The sequence below is a fragment of the Dermochelys coriacea genome, chromosome 5 (genome assembly GCF_009764565.3).
Source record: "Dermochelys coriacea isolate rDerCor1 chromosome 5, rDerCor1.pri.v4, whole genome shotgun sequence".
In the NCBI taxonomy this organism is placed as follows: domain Eukaryota; kingdom Metazoa; phylum Chordata; order Testudines; family Dermochelyidae; genus Dermochelys; species Dermochelys coriacea.
Window position 1 is genome coordinate 19,330,377 of NC_050072.1, and position 20,181 is coordinate 19,350,557.

At 42.2% G+C, this 20,181-nt stretch overlaps 1 protein-coding gene across 3 annotated transcripts in view; it reads left to right on the forward strand.

Moving 5' to 3' along the window:
• Nucleotides 1-20,181, forward strand: part of RAB27B (RAB27B, member RAS oncogene family) — a 228,729-nt gene that overhangs the window by 179,664 nt on the left and 28,884 nt on the right. The window contains exon 1 of one of the 3 annotated variants that reach the window (XM_038402843.2): nt 1,691-1,953. The exons of 1 other annotated variant lie outside the window; for it this stretch is intronic. The gene's annotated coding sequence lies outside the window, so the exon portion shown is untranslated. Of the gene's footprint in view, nt 1-1,690; nt 1,954-20,181 lie in introns of those variants that run through there. One more of the 3 variants, XM_043514645.1, reaches the window with a different exon arrangement.

Sequence of the window (20,181 nt, forward strand, 5' to 3'; positions counted from 1 at the left end):
ATAGTTAAGTCCAAAGCAGACTGCCAAAAGTTACAAAAAGAATCTCACTAAACTGAGTGACTGGGCAACAAAATGTCAGATGAAATTCAATGTTGATAAATGCAAAGTAATGCATAATCCCACTACACATACAACATGATGGGGTCTAAATTAGCTGTTACCACTCAAGAAAGAGATCTTGGAGTCATTGAGGATAGTTTTCAGAAAACATCTGCTCAGTGTTCAGTGGTAGTAAACAACAACAACAAAAGGCTAACAAAATGTTAGGAACCATTAGGAAAGCAATACATAAAATAGTAAATATCATAATGCCACTATATAAATCCTTGGTACACCCACATCTTGAATACTGCATGCAGTTCTGGTCACCCCATCTCCAAGAAAGATATATTAGAAATAGAAAAGGTACAGAGAAGGGCAACAAAAATGATTAAGGTTATGAAACACTTCCATATGAATAGAGATGAGAAAGGCTAGGACTGTCCCGTTTGGAAAAGAGATGACTAAGGGGGGTAATGATAGAGATCTAGATAAACCTGAATAGTGTGGAGAAAGTGAATAAGGAAGTGTTATTTACCCCTCACATAACAAAATAAGTGGGGGGTCATCCAATGAAACTAATCAAGGAAATAAGGATTCACCCTTTGCTCTGCTATTGTGGATCTTTTGACTATTTTCCTTTTAATGGGGATATAACAGTCCAGGAAAATGTTTTTTTTTACTTTATTTTGTTTTACTAAAGCGGTGGCCATTTGAACACAACCTATACATGGTGCCAGTTGTGGAGTGGATGATATGCATACCTCTCAACTTTACTACACTTGGAGAGAAATTTTGCTCCCAAAATTGCCAACATTTTACACAAATTTGGCACCCCCTTGCTTTTATTATAGAAAATCATTTAAATCAGACATAAAGAGTCAGGGACCAGAGATAATAGGAAGAGTCATTTACACTAAAGAAAGGGATATCATAGTATTTTAAGTTTCCTGCATGAATAATCTTTGGTGTCTCTTGGGTCTTTGTCACCCACTATACCCTATGTTTGGCCTTTGGCAGGCTCAGAGGTCTGGCGGTAATGCGACAATCCATATAGTTACATAGAACCAATTGTTAAAAGCAACACAGAGTTCTACAAACACAAAAAGTAACCCTGAATGAACTGGTGCAAAATTACCAACCCAAGCATACTAAGTGGTATCTCTCTATCTAGACACTATACTGCTAGGAAGAAAAGGAGGACTTGTGGCACCTTGGAGACTAACAAATTTATTTGAGCATAAGCTTTCCTGAGCTACAGCTCACATAAATTTGTTAAAAGAAAAGGAGGACTTGTGGCACCTTAGAGACTAACACATTTATTAGAGCATAAGCTTTCGTGAGCTACAGCTCACTTCATCGGATGCATCCGATGAAGTGAGCTGTAGCCCACGAAAGCTTATGCTCAAATAAATGTGTTAGTCTCTAAGGTGCCACAAGTCCTCCTTTTCTTTTTGCGAATACAGACTAACACGGCTGCTACTCTGAAACCTGTCATAAATTTGTTAGTCTCTAAGGTGCCACAAGTCTCTCTGTATACTGCTAGGTTAATCAAAGCAACCCCTCCACGCGCTGAAAAGGGGCTTGAATCGCTGCAGATAACCTGCAGCAGCTGATCACATTTTAGTAAGCCTGACACCGCTACCGCACAGCTGGTGGCATGTGTGCAGAACATCAAACAGGGCAGAGCCTTTAACAAAGGGTGGAGTTTAGCAGTTAGTGCCTGCAGTTGAGTCACACGCAAGACTTGCCCGAGGTCAGTTCCTTACATCCGTGTCCAGGCGCTCAGGGCACGCCTTCTTCTCCTCCAAGCCTTGCAGACAGAAAGTCAGGCTTGCGCCCAGGGGTGGTGCTAAACCAAACTTCAACTCCTTCGCTGCCCCGGGATCTACCGAAGCGCTCGGGACTATCACAGTAAGTTTCTTGGCTTGCGCTTTTGAGCGTTTCCAACAAAAAGTGGGTGATGGGGGGGGTTTGCCTAGGAGGAGCCGAGTGCGGGACGCAAAGGCAAAGCAAACCTCGGTCCCTGAAATCCGACGCCCGAGTTCACACGCTGGTGAGTTTGGCAAGCCGGGGGAGGGAGCGCTAGTGCTGGCTGGGCTGGGCTCGCCTCGACCTGCTCCGGAACTGGGTGGAAAGGCAGTTAGGCCTAAAATGGCAAAGAGCTGGGTTTATGTCTTTGCTGCTCCTACCCTTTGGCCGCTTCAGATTCTATTGCAAAGGGGGGGGGGGGGTTGGTTTTCAAAGCTCACCCTTCTCTAAGGCACGTGGATTTCCATGCCGGCAGGTACCCATCTTCCGCCATAGGTCACCAAACCCCTGTTGCTTGGTGCCCCCTGCTCGATGTGGGCATATCAAACAGCTGCTTTTAAAAAGCACGGAGGTGTCGATGCTCCCATTTTATTGCTGTTAGAAATGGCAGGGGTGCTTTCCGAAGAGCTCTAAAGAAAAGGAAAAAGAGTGAGCTGTAGCTCACGGAAGCTTATGCTCTAATACATGTGTTAGTCTCTAAGGTGCCACAAGTCCTGCTTTTCTTTTTTGCGAAAAAGAGACTGGCGCAATGTTTTCCCCAGGTTCTTTAAACTTTTATTATGAACTTAGTTGTGATTCTCTCCCCCCCCCCCGCGGGCCAATTTGCCCCACTTTTTTGTTTGACTTTTGGATATGGTTTTAAAACTTGCAGGGACGGGGGGCTGGAAAGGAGGGACAGCTCAGTGGTTTGAGCATTGGCCTTGTAAGCCCAGGGTTGTGAGTTCAATCCTTGAGGGGGTAGGGAACTGGGGCAAAATTGGGGATGGGCCCTGCTTTGAGCAGGGGGTCGGACTAGATGACCCCCTGAGGTCCCTTCCCACCCTGGGATTCCAGAAGTGCTGTGTTCTAGAAGCACTCTTGTGTTTTCTGAAGGCTGATACGGTTCTGCTTCTCTTCAATAAGAGGTTACTGCTGATGTTTGTTTGCTGAAGCATTCTTGTTATGTCCTCCCTCCAGTTTTAAATAAGACTCCTGTCATGGCAGGCAGTAGCTTTTACTCACTGTCAATGGTGATTGTGGTTTAAGTGCTATACTAGTTAAGTACAAAATAGTAGTTAAGTACTAGCATTCTTATAGCACTAGACAATTTATTTAGTCCTCAGTTATGCCCCATGGATGTCAGTAGGATTGCATGACGTGTAAACGGAGCAGAACTGGTCTCCCTAGTTCTGTGTTGTTTAAAATGTAGGACGGTTAAGGGCAAGCTCTGCTGATGGGTAGTCCGGATTTACATCAAGTTTAGCTGAAGGATGCAGATGGACTTGCAGCAAGTTTTACATGGGCATAAAAGGAAGAAGAAATCTGCTTCTAGTTTAGAGAGGCTAGTTTTTGTGTATAAAATGTGAGCAGTTCAAATTGTGGCTTGCGTACCAAAATGGACATCCGATGAAGTGAGCTGTAGCTCACGAAAGCTTATGCTCTAATAAATTTGTTAATCTCTAAGGTGCCACAAGTACTCCTTTTTCTTTTTGCAAATACAGACTAACATGGCTACTGCTCTAAAACCTGTCAAAATGGACATTGTCTCCCATTCCTGCATTCTAAAACCTTGCCCTCTCCCCATGTTGTGTCTGGAATAAATTCCTGCTGCTGAATAGTCAGTGTATTAAGAGGTTTTCCTGGGGAGCAGAGAGGTTTCCTTGCAATCAATAGCGAGTTGCTTCACAATAATGAAAAGGTTATAGTGATTCTGCTGTGCTGAAGGGCTATTTGAGTTTCACCATTACTGCTCACGAGGGGACCGTGCAAACTTTCAGCAGACATTGGATTATCCTAATCTCCTGGCAGATGTCACTTAAATGGGCACTGGCAAGGCTGACATGCACAAAATGTTTCGTTCCCCTCTCCCCCATCTTTTTGGCTTGGTTATTTTTCCAAATAAAAAATAAACCATAATTCAGTGATCCACTTAGAATAACCCTAGAGTGCTGGGTTTGTTGTGATAGAAGTGGAGGGTCATAATCTTAGTGTGGGCTGGACAGGATTGAGTGTCATGGGGTTTTAGTAAGGGACGTTGGACCTGTGTGTGTGTGTGTGTGTCTCTCTATGTGTATATATAGAGATGGATATAACTAATTAAATTTTCTCTTTTAGAGGCAGGACTGGACACATTTATGTATGTCTAAATAAATTAAGTTAAATATCATGCCAGCTGTCTTCTACTCTGGAAATCTGTTCTCGAGGAAGGAGATGCGTGAACCTGACAAGTGATCTCTAGAGAATTCCTGTCCATTTCAATCTCAACAGGCTCAGAAGGATCAGAACAGCCAGGAGAAGAGATGCAAATCCACTTTGGCAAATCAGGCTATGTCTACACTACTGCGGTAAATCGACCTATGCTGTGCAACTCCAGCTATGTGACTAATATAGCTGGAGTCGATGTACCTTAAGTCGAGTTACTGTGGGGTCTACACCTCGGGGGATCGACAGGAGAAAATCTCTTGTCGACTTACCTTAATCTTCTCGTCGGATAGAGTACAGAGGTCGACTGGAAAGTGATCTGCAGTTGATTTAGCAGGTCTAGTAGAGACCCTCCCCAAATCGACTGCTGGTGGATCGATCTCAGAACATCGATCCCCACTGTAGTGTAGACCTGCACTCAGTGCCCTGCCATGCACTAAGCAGCTCAGAGCTGGGATTTTAACACTGTGGTAGGTTGATGGTGGGTTTTTTTTTTTCATTAAAAGGTGTGATATAGATGTATCCACCTATAAAACAGATTTAATATATTTGTGGGATATTTTACATTTTGAGCGGCCCAATTCATTCCTTTGAAGCAGTTGATCTCTTGTGGGGTGGGAAAAGGCTGCTTGCATATTTTAAGAATCAATTTCCTGTTCTGCTGAGATGAAACCTGTAATACACTCACTCAGAGGCACAGGGTCATCCCAAATTAGGGGCAAGAGAGACAGTAGTTGCAAAACCAAAACACGGTACTCTTATTCTGGAATAAAACCATCCATACAAGGAATTATTCCAGAATAGCTATTCCTGACTAACTCCATGTGTAGGCAAACCCACAGAATACCAAATTCTGCTGTCATTAACACTTCTTCTGCCTCACTGCTGGGAGAATGAGTAAAGTTAGAAAATAGTGTGGTGTGTACAGTACAAGAAAATCAGCTAACTAGAAGAAAAATACACGGCTTTTCATTCACAATGTGACTGATTGAGAAATATTATTGCCACAACATACCAGTTCAGAGTAAATTGGCACAGTTTCCGATAGCATTTCATGCATGTGCGCCACAACGAAACATATTTAGTCTTTTCAACGATAAAGCAGAACTCCTAGCTATAACCTCAGGCTGCAGTCTGTTTTTATGTGTTTGGGAAGGCGTAGAACTACATCATTATTTTCTATCCCTCCTGAGCTCTGTGTTATAAGATCTTTTAAACGAACTGTGCACATCAATCACCCAAGAGTAAAATAAATCACATGCTTTCAGGCATGTGAAAAGAAAGGGCTGGAGCTATGCCCATTGAGACCAGCTGAGGATCTGTCCCAAAAAGTTTTTAATTCTTGCTTTTTAAAAACAGGAGATAGTTTTCCCAAGCTCCAAACACTCAACTGAGCAAAAAAATTCAGTGTGGCACAATGCTCTCAAAAATCAGGGGTTGCATGTGAATGCTAAAGAAGCCAGAGTGGTAGCCCTGCATACAGAATGTTTGCAGGTCCGGCTCAGTTGTGGTGATGATAAAGTTTGAACAGTTATAGAGATAAGTGACAGCTCTTATGGCACTGCACTTTGTTTGCATTCAGAGAAACAACACTATAATAAACCTGCTGACAAATCTGCATCAGGGTGTAGCAACCCATTTAAAATGTCCTCATAAATGCTCCCTTAATGTACCTAGAAATTCCGAGGGCAGACACTCCAGGACACAGAATGTGCTTGCTGCCAGACTACGTTAATTTAGATATGGAAGTTGCTATTTATCAAATGGCATGATTAAGAACTTCTGGTAAAATATATTGCCCTTTAAAAAAAAAAAAAAAAAAAAAAAAAAAAATTACAATTGTGCACTACGTTGTATATCGTATGCCTTTCAACACCCATGATTTCTGTCTAAAAGCCATAATAATAGCATAGAGTGGAATCAAGTCCTGATGTGAGAATCTCTACAGTCTTTTTTTGTTTGTTTTTTTGTTTTTGTTTTTTCTGTGCTGAACCTTTAAATTTCTGAGCTCACCCGATGAGCACAATACAGCTATATTTCGTTTTCAGATTTGCTGTAGAGACTACACATACTCTGCTCTTTCTCCTAGAGACTTTTTCTTTTGGATGGTTTTCCCTCTTCAATCTAAAATGAATGTATTTGTTTGCAATTGTACATGGAAACATTAATGCAATAGCATTCGCTTCAGTGGATTTATAGCAAGGATGAATTTGGCCCCAACTGTGGTGTGTTTTTTTTGTTTGTTTTTTTAAATCACTTTTTTTTTCTTCTCCTTTACCGCCATCCCTTTGTATATGGCTTAGTATCCTGTATAACAATACAAATACTCTGCAAAGGATCTTTATTTTAGCAAATGCTGTTTTATTAAATGACAGATTTAATTGCTGACTTGAAAGAATGAGGAGATAGAAATGCTTCTGTGGGTTAAACCACAGCAAATTCAGAATGCAATAAATGATTCCTTGGTGGATCAGTAGATAATGGACTATATGCTTGTAGAGTTCACACAAAAAATTACATTTTCCGCACAAAAAGAGCATCTAAGATGTTGGCTTCCATTTAAACCTTAAGGAATTGTTTAGTTCCCAGATGCCTAACACAGCCAGTTGATTGTCACAAGGGTTCTGGTATCGGGAAGGATTTGGCAGTAGGGAGGTGGAGCAAATTGCTAATCTTCCCTGAAGCAGGTCCTGACTCACTTACCTCCCTGCAGTCACAATCTGTCACTGATCTCAAATCTACCTACCCAAGGAACCTGCATTTCCACCGTTGGCTTGGGCAATTAGCCGGGTGAGACCAAAAATGGATGTTTCTGGAGGTTAGAGAGGGAGTGACTGGATGCAGAGTTTAAGGGCCTGGTTCTCCCATCACTGACCCCTGTATATATCTGCAGTAGCTCTATTGAAGTCAAGGTAGTTCCACTGGTGTAAAACTGGCATAAGTGAAAACAGGGCATGGGATCTGGCTGGCAGCAGGTAGGAGAAGCTGTGGATGGGAGACAGTTTAGGTTGCAGTTGTTGGTGTGTGGGGCCCAAGCTTTTCTGCACTGGAGAAAGATGGTGAACATATTAGGGGTTAGTGCTAGGATACGCTAAAAGATTTTTACCTTCATTGCCTCTGTGCAGCTCACTGAGAAGCACTGTAAAGAGTTAAGCATGCTGCATTCTGCAAGCAGGTTTTTTTTGTTTGTTTGTTTGCTTTCAGCACTGTAAAGAGTTAAGCAAACATTCTGGTATAGTCGTTTGTGTCTGCAGAATGGAATATATATATTTTTTTACTCCTAAGAATCATAGAATCATAGAATATCAGGGTTGGAAGGGACCCCAGAAGGTCATCTAGTCCAACCCCCTGCTCAAAGCAGGACCAAGTCCCAGTTAAATCATCCCAGCCAGGGCTTTGTCAAGCCTGACCTTAAAAACCTCTAAGGAAGGAGATTCTACCACCTCCCTAGGTAACGCATTCCAGTGTTTCACCACCCTCTTAGTGAAAAAGTTTTTCCTAATATCCAATCTAAACCTCCCCCATTGCAACTTGAGACCATTACTCCTCGTTCTGTCATCTGCTACCATTGAGAACAGTCTAGAGCCATCCTCTTTGAAACCCCCTTTCAGGTAGTTGAAAGCAGCTATCAAATCCCCCCTCATTCTTCTCTTCTGCAGACTAAACAATCCCAGCTCCCTCAGCCTCTCCTCATAAGTCATGTGCTCTAGACCCCTAATCATTTTCGTTGCCCTTCGTTGTACTCTTTCCAATTTATCCACATCCTTCCTGTAGTGTGGGGCCCAAAACTGGACACAGTACTCCAGATGAGGCCTCACCAGTGTCGAATAGAGGGGAACGATCACGTCCCTCGATCTGCTCGCTATGCCCCTACTTATACATCCCAAAATGCCATTGGCCTTCTTGGCAACAAGGGCACACTGCTGACTCATATCCAGCTTCTCGTCCACTGTCACCCCTAGGTCCTTTTCCGCAGAACTGCTGCCGAGCCATTCGGTCCCTAGTCTGTAGCGGTGCATTGGATTCTTCCATCCTAAGTGCAGGACCCTGCATTTATCCTTATTGAACCTCATTAGATTTCTTTTGGCCCAATCCTCCAATTTGTCTAGGTCCTTCTGTATCCTATCCCTCCCCTCCAGCGTATCTACCACTCCTCCCAGTTTAGTATCATCCGCAAATTTGCTGAGAGTGCAATCCACACCATCCTCCAGATCATTTATGAAGATATTGAACAAAACGGGCCCCAGGACCGACCCCTGGGGCACTCCACTTGACACCGGCTGCCAACTAGACATGGAGCCATTGATCACTACCCGTTGAGCCCGACAATCTAGCCAGCTTTCTACCCACCTTATAGTGCATTCATCCAGCCCATACTTCCTTAACTTGCTGACAAGAATGCTGTGGGAGACCGTGTCAAAAGCTTTGCTAAAGTCAAGAAACAATACATCCACTGCTTTCCCTTCATCCACAGAACCAGTAATCTCATCATAAAAGGCGATTAGTCAGGCATGACCTTCCCTTGGTGAATCCATGCTGACTGTTCCTGATCACTTTCCTCTCCTCTAAGTGCTTCAGGATTGATTCTTTGAGGACCTGCTCCATGATTTTTCCAGGGACTGAGGTGAGGCTGACCGGCCTGTAGTTCCCAGGATCCTCCTTCTTCCCTTTTTTAAAGATGGGCACTACATTAGCCTTTTTCCAGTCATCCGGGACTTCCCCCGTTCGCCACGAGTTTTCAAAGATAATGGCCAAGGGCTCTGCAATCACAGCCGCCAATTCCTTCAGCACTCTCGGATGCAATTCGTCCGGCCCCATGGACTTGTGCACGTCCAGCTTTTCTAAATAGTCCCTAACCACCTCTATCTCTACAGAGGGCTGGCCATCTCTTCCCCGTTTTGTGTTGCCCAGCACAGCAGTCTGGGAGCTGACCTTGTTAGTGAAAACAGAGGCAAAAAAAGCATTGAGTACATTAGCTTTTTCCACATCCTCTGTCACTAGCTTGCCTCCCTCATTCAGTAAGGGGCCCACACTTTCCTTGGCTTTCTTCTTGTTGCCAACATACCTGAAGAAACCCTTCTTGTTACTCTTGACATCTCTTGCTAGCTGCAGCTCCAGGTGCGATTTGGCCCTCCTGATATCTTTCCTACATGCCCGAGCAATATTTTTATACTCTTCCCTGGTCATATGTCCAACCTTCCACTTCTTGTAAGCTTCTTTTTTATGTTTAAGATCCGCTAGGATTTCACCATTAAGCCAAGCTGGTCTAAGAACTTTTCACTGAATAATCAAATTGCTTGAATATTCATGTGGGGCTCCCATAGAATGGAGAAATAACTGACTATTTCAAAAGTGATGACTTAAAGGCATAAAAGACATCAGTGCTTTAGAATTCACTCCTGACTAAAATGCCACTACCACTGAGAAACTTCCTTCATTATGTGCAGTCCTTTAAGAGTCACACTAAATGGGAGAAGATTATTTGACAAGCCAAACAATTTTGATCGCTATTGTTCATTTTTATTTAAACAGAACAATACAGGAAATGTGAGACTGCCTGAACATATTGTAGAGAGAGGGATCAACTATAACTAAGATAAATCATAGTAATTAATATTCTTGTTTGTTTCTGGTAACACTTACAATGCTCTAGGTGCTTTCCAAACATTAAAGAACATTTTATTTTACCCCACAGAACTTGTAGCCCGAGACGAAGGACCTGATTTTCAGTTACATAAGGCCCTTTTATGCCTTTCTGGTAGCATAGAGAGGCTTTGACATGGATGGAAACTATTCAGAAGGTCTTCCAGGCAGGTGACCAGTGACATAAGCATTGAAGGGCGAAGAATTACAACATACAAGTGCAGTGGGTCAAGCTGGTAATTGACCTTGGCTTGGTAGTACAATATTTCTACAACAGAAGGTTGTTTCATGTTAATCCATGATATATTTATTTATAACAATTGCAGCCAAATTTTTGAATTTTGATTTTTTGGGATGCCTCATTTTTAGATCTGCCCAGTTTGAGACACCATGGTTTCCATGAGTGCTGAGCATCGACCACTGCAAATGAAGGCAACAGGCATTGCAGGTGCTCAAAATCTCTTCAAATCAGGCCCAGGGTGACCGTTTTTAAAAGTTGTTGTTGTTGTTTAATTCATCTCCAAGAATCCACAGACAAACAATAAAATGAAATGTTATTTACACAACAGTATTTCCAAGAATTAATCTGTGCTGGAAAGTCAGACAATTTTTGAGATGACTGATTTGTAGGAAAGATACCAAGGTTTATTTGTCTGAGTGATAAAAATTGTATGTATATGTGACAGCCTGGAGCCTACCACAGTGCCTGGAAATAAATTGCTGCAAATGCATAATGGGGCCTGATCTTATTTACAGGAGTCAGAGTAGCAGCCGTGTTAGTCTGTATCTGCAAAAAGAACAGGAGTACTTGTGGCACCTTAGAGACTAACAAATTTATTTGAGCAAGTGTCAATTTAACTCCCTTACAATCAATGGAATTACACCAGTGCAAAACCAGTATGAGTGAGATTAGAACCAGGTCTAAGAAATGTGGTTCAGCAGTATAGAAGGTTCTTCAAGTTTTTAAAAAAAGTGTTATCCTTAATATTCCCAGAGCTAAATGACAATATGCATTCTGATTCTCCCACCCATTGTTTCGGACTAGGCAATAATTAAGGTAAACAGGGCTGGAAAATTTTCACCAACACCTTCTCATCCAAGCCTACGAAGTGGGTGAAAAATAGCACCCCCAAAGTCACACCAACTCTGTGATCTGTGAATGTTTAATTTTCATTACTGGATCTTCACTCCTCACTCACTATTGTGTTTGACAAATAAACCCATTGAGTCCCAGTCAAGTCTGTCTATTTCTAGTCCAATTAAATCTCTTTCCCAATCAGTTCTGCCTCCCTACTCCCAATTCTTTCACTAAATCAAGGAATATTTCCTACCAAGCCAGTCATTTTAATGCTACTCAATCTTTTCAGAGCTCTGATACCCCCCTTCTATTTTCCTCCCTAGGAACACAGAAAGGCCTTGATCTGTCAGATTCCTGTTTCCAGTTAGGGTCGGTCTTCCCTGCTTCATCTCTATCCTGTGAGCAGAGACTATTCTGTTCCTCACTTCCTTCTTCTAAAAGTAGAGACATTTTTACCTGCCAATAAAAATATAATGGGCCTCATATAATAGGAGCAACTTCTGTTGAAGCCAATGGGAACTGTGCAAAAATACTGTATATGTGCAAGAATAGATTTTTGGCCATGTATCTGTTCTTCTGGCCACTGGCTGGATAGCGCAGTGCGGTATGACATTGCAGGCAATCTGTTCTCTGTCTAAAGGCTAATGTGGAGTGATTCTGGATTTAGAAGTCTGGTATAGAAGACAATATTTAGTCCCAGATATGTAACAGAGGTCAAAATGTTTCCTCATTTCCTTTGGTTAAGCACATTGTAGTCAGTAACCAGATGTGCCTGAAGTGTGGGATTTCCAGATCATGGGAGCTTTTGTTGTTTAGACGTTTTCCCCCAAACCCGAAATTCTGCCCTGCCCCCCCAACAACAACAACTTTTGTTTTGGAAACACTGACACTTGGTGTTCCTGAAACAAAATTTGCTCCCAGCTGTGCCATGAAATTGACATTCTTGTCAGTGTCACTGCTGCAATTTGAAAGAAGTGAAACCGGCCTGTGATTCAGTAAAAGTTCATTGGATCCACCTTGCTTTCACGAGAAATTTCAGGTTTGACGAACTGGCATTTTCCAATAGAGGCCCAGCCAGCTCTAAGGGTAACACTGTGGGAGCAAGAAGAGAATTTAGTTTAACCTCTGTCAAAAAAGGTGCTGTGATTAGTGGTGCCAGGCTTCTAGTCCTGAAGCGCAACATTCCATTTGGCAGCTTTGTCACCAGAGGCCAAATTCTGTGCTCAGATATTCCTGAACAATTCCTGTTTTAAACCCAGTGGAAGATGTCTGTGTATCTGAAGGTAGAATTTAGCTTCAGGTGCTTTCCCTTTCTTATTCCCCTGATCCAACAAACAGTTGATAATCTGTGGACTTGCCCTATTTTCTTTTACTTACAGTTTAAGCAGAAAGTTTGAGGACTTCGAACACTCGGCTACAAAAATACGTCACATAGAAAATTATCAGTTTGTCCACAGAGAACCAGAACACAACACTGGAGCAATATAGGAATGAAACCTAAGATGAGTTTAACTGAGATCCGCATTTCAAAAATTACTCGCATTTTAATTTTTAAAGGATATCTAATACAAATAAAGTAAAATGAATTTCTTTCAAGGGTCCTAGTGGCAGTTTCTGGAAATACCAGGCACACGAATTTTCCATTTTATTGAAGTCTGCTTTTTCTGTCCTTCCTTTCTTTGATTACTAAGGGCCAGATTCTGATACCCCTTACTCAGACAGTTGCCCCATTGAATGGGTCTGTTCAAGGTCAATTAGTGGTATCTGAATCTGGCCCACCATTTTCCTGTACTCTTGGTGGGGGTTTGCTAGACACAGAGGATGCATCTAGCAGCTTATGCTGTCTCGGTAGAAATAATGGAGCCTCAGAAAACTGCACAGCCCCAGGAGTGGTGGTAAAAGGTGTGGATTTAAAAAAAAAAAAAAAAAAAAAAAAATCTAAATACCAAACCAGGAAACCTATAATGGGGTGGAGAAGTGCAGGGAGCTAGAGATTGCACACGTGATCCGGCATTAACAACTGGGGTGAACAGGGATGGGAGGAAGGGATGAGATTGACTCCTCAGGTCGACAGTGCTGCCCAGAGAGCCAAACTTACTGCTTGGTACTCTTAGGACTTATTTTTGTCTTCTCTGAGCTTGGAAAATGACGAGAGATCCATTTCACTTTCAGATTGACAGGCACCAGAATGACACATTTGGACTGGGAGTGCTCCAGTGTAGTGGTTTTGGTTTTCTTCTTTATGTGGGAGAAGGGGCCATGATTGTGATCCCACACTAATTTGATGCTGGTTCAGTTCCAGCAGGTTGAGTATTCCTTCAGAAAGGATGAAGGTGTTGGCTTATTGCAAAGGTTTTCAATTTTATTTTGGGGGGGGGGGGGGTTGATTTCCTTTTTGGCCACATGATTCTAGATGAAGTAGTGTGATGTTGAGCCTATAAAAATTATGCAGCTATGTAGTCTTTTGCAGTTTGCTAAGCAGAAGCTGCAAGAAGCAAAGGCAACTCGCTGACTTTTTAAAGAAAAACTAGACATAGTTTATTGTAATGTCTACTTTAAATCTCTAATAAAGCAACACTTTTTTTCCCCTCCTTTGTTTCCTTCAAGTAGGAGTTTATTTTCTAAGGTTTTCTATACTTTATGGATTGACATTTACTGTATACAGTAATTTCATTTTAACACGGTCCCCACTATAATGCGGTACTTGGCATGGATCCCAAATACCGCATTCTAGTGAGGGTCCAGTGTATTTTTATTGTCAGTAATCAGTTATGCTATTCAGTCACTCAAATATGACCAAATGGATTGCATATTAGAGGCAGGCATACCCTAGACTAGTCAACTGCGAATCTGAATCAGATACTTATTGAACAGGTTTTTGAAACAGAGAAGAATTTATATGGTCTCTTGTGGTATAACTAATTCCTGACCATGCACTCAGCATGGAACAAAAAATGCCAAATGCATTTCTAAATGATAACTTTAAGAATCAACTATTTTCTTTATCTCAATTATGTTTCATATTGTTTGGTACTGAAAAATGATTACTGCATTGCATTAGACAATTGGAATGTATCCGATGAAGTGAGCTGTAGCTCACGAAAGCTTATGCTCAAATAAATTTGTTGGTCTCTAAGGTGCCACAAGTACTCCTTTTCTATTTGTTGTTGATGAGCTGTCAAAGTGCATTCAAACTTCTAAATGTTGATGGTATGTTGTGTTAAAGGGATACTTTCAATTGACTGGTTTCAGAGTAGCAGCTGTGTTACTCTGTATTCGCAAAAAGAAAAGGAGTACTTGTGGCACCTTAGAGACTAACAAATTTATTTGAGCATAAGCTTTCGTGAGCTGCAGCTCACTTCATTGGATCCACACAGTCCACAGGCTGTGCATCCGATGAAGTGAGCTGCAGCTCACAAAATCTTATGCTCAAATAAATTTTAGTCCCTAAGGTACCACAAGTACTCCTTTTCTTTTTTTCAATTGACTGTATATACATCTGTATCTGTGTTACAAATAACATCTTGGCTTATTAACCGAGAAGGAGTGATAAGTCTGCTTTTGATTGTAAAAAGCTTTTCACATATATGCAGAAGCCTATATGATTTCAGTGGTGCATACATGTACTGAATTTCTGCCCTCCAAGGTCCCCAGTGCTGCCCAGTGAACCAAACTTACTGCTTGGTACTCTTACGACTTATTTTTGTCCTCTCTGAGCTTGAAAAATGACAAGAGATTCATTTCGCTTTCAGATTGATAGGCACCGGAATGACATAATTGGATTGAGAGTGCTCCAGTGTAGGGAGTGTGTGTGTATGTGTGTGGTTTTGGTTTTGGTTTTGGTTTTCTTCTTTATATGGGAGAAGGGGCCATGATTGTGATCCCACACTAATTTGATACTGGTTCAGTTCCAGCAGATTGAGTATTCCTTCAGAAAGGATGAAGGTGTTGGTTCATCACAAAGGTTTTCAATTTTATTTTGTGGGGTTTGGCCACACAATTCCAGATGAAGTAGTGTGAACTTGGTATGATTGGTGGAAAGGGTTTTGTCTTGAGGGTCTATTGCTTATTCCCTTTTTCAGGAAGCAGCCCTGAGGCCATCCATGGGTAACTCAAACTCTCTTAAAATCTGGCTTCTGCACCCTCCTCCTGTTTTGCAACCGTGATCTCACCCTCTATCTTTTCTTCGGGAAACATGCCCCAAATGAGGAGAGAACTCTCTTGGGGTTGGGGGTTCTGTGCTTTCTTTTTTTTAAAAAAGAACTTTCATTCTGAACTAAGAATGAAGCTTGGGCTACATCTAAAGTCCAGGTTCTTACATATGCTACTCGGAACTCCATCTTCAGACTCAGTCCTAGACTGGGCACTAAGACTTTTTGAATGATGATCAAAGGTCTCTTATGGGACATCCTAGTAGCAGTTGGTTATACTCATTTGCTAGGATCTGGTTTGTGGTAAGGTAGCGATAGGAAGGTTGGGAAATCCCTTTGCCAAGGTGTGTCTGAAAATTGAAATCCATGCCTAAATCTTCACTTATAGCAGGGTGGGCAAACTTTTTGGCCCCAGGGCTACATTGGGGTTGCGAAACTGTATGGGGGACTGTGCCTTCCCAAACAGCCTGCCCCCCCCAGCAAACCTCCACCCCATTGAACCTCTTCCTGTTCCCTGACTGCCCCCCGGAACTCCCTGCCCCCTTACCATGGCGCTCAGAGGGGCAGGAGCTCACCACCACGCTGCCCTGCAGGAGCAGTGGGCCAGAGCGCTGGCAGTGCGGCAAGTTGAGGCTGCAGGGGAGGGGGAACAGCAGGGGAGGGGCAGGGGCTAGCTTTCCCGGCTGGGAGTTCAAGGCCCAGGCAGGAAGATCCCACGGGCTGCAGTTTGCCCATCTCTGACTTGGAGAGAGACTGGTGTAGAATCTGGAAAGTTGCTTGTTGTCTCATTGAGTGGAGCATAAAGAATAACTATTGTGCATGCTATATGGAATTTTCCAATTCTCTGTATTTTTTGCAGAGTTTTAAATTAACTGGTGGTAGGGAGGAAGAAATAATTTGATGTAATTTCAGAAGCAAATACAATGATCAACTCCAGCAATAGTCTTCCATGATTTTTTCTTTTTAAGGAGTTAATTCTCCTGCTTCTGAATGGGAGGAGTGGAGGAGGATTCTCAATAATACTGTTTTCTATTAGTTTGTTTGGCAAGGGGAATCAAAGATAAGTCCTCTGAGAGATTTGCTCTAGGGAGGATATTTGCATAAACAGTCTCTAGTCCTTCTAAATCCAACCTCTCCCAGGTCCTGTTTATTTCAATCGCTAGATGGAGCTACAAGTCATTTCCAGAATTACTGTTGGCTGAGATTTGCAGACCTACATGTAGTGCAACTACACGTTTCATCTCTGAAACATGCATGTCATGGTAAAGCTGATGACTGAAGGCAAGAGGGAAGGGTAAAATTTTGGAGATATCTTTTTAAATGGGAACCCTCCTAAAAACACCAAGAGCCTGAGCAAATAAATGAAAGGTTGAGGATATGTATGTGGCTGACTCTCACAGGATGGTTGAGTTGATATTTGTTGTTTTGATTTCCTTAATGCTGCTACATGCATTGTGCTTTTGTGGGAGTAATTGTCAGGGCACCTAGAACACTTGTATTTTCAGTGTTATTTTCTTTGTGCATCAAATTTGTTTCAGCTGCTGCTATTGTACATGTTACAGAGACTATAAAAAAGAGGGGGCAGGGGAGTTAGAGGAGGTGTTAGAAGAGGCCAGGCTCTGGGCCCAAGGCAGAAGAAAGTCCACTGGGAATGGGGGCACAGCAGTGCAAATTTCTACAAACCCCTCTCCAGCAGAGTGTAGAGCTGGCCAGTGTAGTTCCCAGAGTAGGCCAGCTTAGTATGACCAGGAGATACTAACCTTGGATACTGAAGTGATGATGGATACTGTAGAAAAACCGTAGAGATGTGCATCTCCAGGGCAGTCTTTCATGCATTGTTTCCCATGGTGCCTTTGCTGGAGCTTAAGGCTGCCATCCTTGGCAGAACCCCAGCAGTGTTGCCAATGTCACTCCCCCACAAGGGATTGTCTCCCACTAGCACACTTAGTGCCCTGTACCCATATGTCTGTGGGAATTTATCCTGCTCTCTTAAGAGCCAGTCGTGTTTATGCAGAAGATTCTTGTTTGTGCAGCTCTTCCCTGATCTCCCACTAATGACAAACACAAGATCTCTTGGCTTTTAAAGAGCTCATTTTTTTTCTTGCTGTTCTATGGATACTCTCTGCTTAGTGACATCACAAATAATTACTGCAGGGATTGAATATTGAGAGATCCTGTCTTCGCACACATCCCCGTTAACAGGGGAAAAAGCGACCAACAGAAAATCTGATAAATACATTTTATTTCTTACATAGAAATTTGTTTTCAAAGTCTCTGAGATACCAGGTGTTTACTATTTGGTTCTTGGTAGCTTCTGGGATGAGGGAAGGAGTAATCCAATTAAGGCTGTACATATACATTGAAGAAGAAAACAAATTGGTAAGTCTTCCTCCCTGGACCTCATTCCCTCCTTGTATAGAAAAGCAGCAGTATGGGGCACCTGCCTTAATCCTGTGCAGTGCACTAGGGGACAGTCTGGTTCATCCAGAAAATATAGTTGATTGAAGGCTGCCTTCTCTCTCTACAGAGAGAGGAGCCTTATGGTAGCTAAAGATATGATTTTTGTCATGGAGGTTAGATTCTGTGACTACTTTGGCTTCAGCCCCCACCAGAGTGGTGGGGCTGGAGCAGGGGGCAGCAGTGAACCCACAACTTTCTCCCTCCTCCCCCCATCCTGGGGTATTTTTAATAAAAGTCAGGGACAGGTCGCTGGCTTCCATGAATCTATTTTTGTTGCCTGTGACCATCCCTGACTTTTTTACTAAAAATACCTGTGACAAAATCTTAACCTTAATTATAGCAAAGGCAAAGAATAGGGTTACTTTAAGGAACACTAGAACCATTAATGAGTTTGCTGACAGTTGGTAGTACTTGTCCTGTTATGTTTTTTCAGCTCAGCATGGCACCAGCTCATGTTTAAACAGTGCAGTTTTATTCTAGGAAGTGTTTGTTTCAGTGCCCTGAAACTGCATGTTGTATTTTCATGACCGTAGTACCTAGAGTGCCCAGCAGGATTCAGGCTACTTGCGGTATAAATGCATGTAAGACTGTTTCTTAGCTGAATAGCTTAATCTGAGTAGACAAGACTGACAAAGGGTGGGAGGAAAGGATGCAACATGCAAGAAGAGTGATGGTTGGCAGAGATAATGTTTGTTTTAGGATTTGGAGGAAGGGGAAAATTGCTGCTTTATACAGGCTAAGTCATGGAAGCAATGCAAAAAGGAGAGGAGGGTGGAAAAGGTAATGAGGAGCATGTATAGGGCCCTACCAAATTCACGGCCATGGAAAAATGTGTTGTGGACTGTGAAATCTGGTCTTGTTTGCTTTTACCTTATACTATATGGATTTCATGGGGGGGAGACCAGCATTTGTCAAATTGGGGGTCCTGACCCAAAAAGGAGTTGTGGGGGGGTCACAGTATTGCACCTTGACTTTTGTGCTGACTTCAGAGCTGGGTGGCATACCATACCATGCTACCTATTGTAGGGGGGTTGTGGTACTGCTACTCTTGCTGGTGGTGCTGCCTTCAGAGCAGAGCAGCTGGAGAATGGCAGCGGCTGGCCGGAAGCCCAGCTCTGAAATCGGAGCCTCTGCCAGCAGCAGTGTAGAAGTAAGAGTATCAGTACCGCAACCCCCCTACAATAACCTTGTGACACCCCCCCCCTTTAGGTGAAAGGGATTAGAGCAAACTCTGACCCCTTTCACCTAAATTATATGATTTGATTCGTCTTTGTTTCAAATTTTCTGTAGAGCATTGGGATCAGAAAGCACTTTGACAGACTAGCATACACAAATAAATTAATCAAGACACCAATTTCTTCAATGTGGCAAAAGTACAACAGGGCGTGTTAAACAAATATTTGAAAATATCTGCTTCAACTACACATCCGTGCATAAAAGGAGAAAATACTCTCCCACTTACAATTTTCATAGCCCAACCTCTAAAATATTCAGTTGACTTATTTGAAGCAGTATAATCTATGCACCGAAAGTAATCATAGTCAAATGCAGATACTCTGGAATATCTGATGACAAATGGCAGATTTTCAATTATCTGCCACACTACAGTTAGAGAATATTAAATAGAGAAAAATAATCGGTAATCAAGACGGGAGATGATGGGCTGGATGAGAGCCTTAGCTGTCTGTACAGAAAGAAAAGATCTGATATCCCTGACACCCCCCCCCCCCTTTGAATTGGACTTAGTCTGAGTGTGGTGGTGGGGGGGGGGGATTAAAAGAAGTGTCAAAAATGACACATGCACCCCTCCCTGGTTATTGGCCTGGATGGTTTTGAAGGAAAGGTAAGGGGGTCAGTTTGAGGCATGTTAAATTTTTTTAATTGACAGTGTGCCGCCTGAGAGGAGATGTCGGGGTGACGGGCTGAGAGATGGAATTGGCTAGAAGGAGAGGTTGCTTGGTGAGGAGCAAGGTGGATAAAAATCAATGATATTTTAAAAAAAAATCAATTTTTTTGTTAAAATGCTTTGAGGAAAAAACCTATCTAAATATAGTTTAAATTAAGATACATAATAGCTCAAAGATATCTCATCATGGAGTAGGGATTATTAATTCTATAGTACGAGACAATATATTCATGTAATTAAGAAAACATTTTGTAAATGAGTTTCAATAGTTCATGGATTAGGGACCCAATCTTATGGGATTCTAAAGGCTTTGGTATAGTTTTATTTAGGTTAATCTTTCTATCAATGGGACTCAGTGCTCAGTCTAGAAAATGCCATCACAGATGCTTAGTTTTGCCGTTCTCAAACCATAGATTTGTGTCTCCAGAGGTAGCATGCTTGTTAATGGCAAAAATGTTTTAAAATATCTAAATGTATAGAGATGAGAAATAAGACCTCAACTCTATTGTCCCTCTGCAAATTTGTGTACACAGTGTCAATTCCTTACCCCTCTCTCAAAGTGAAAAGTTTCAAAAAGTTCAATGAATAGAAGATTGTTTGGGGCGGAATAGATCTGGACAAGGAGAAGAAGTCTGGAGATAAATGTGAGAAGCAAGGGACATATGCTTGTTTTGTTAAAATATTATATGTTT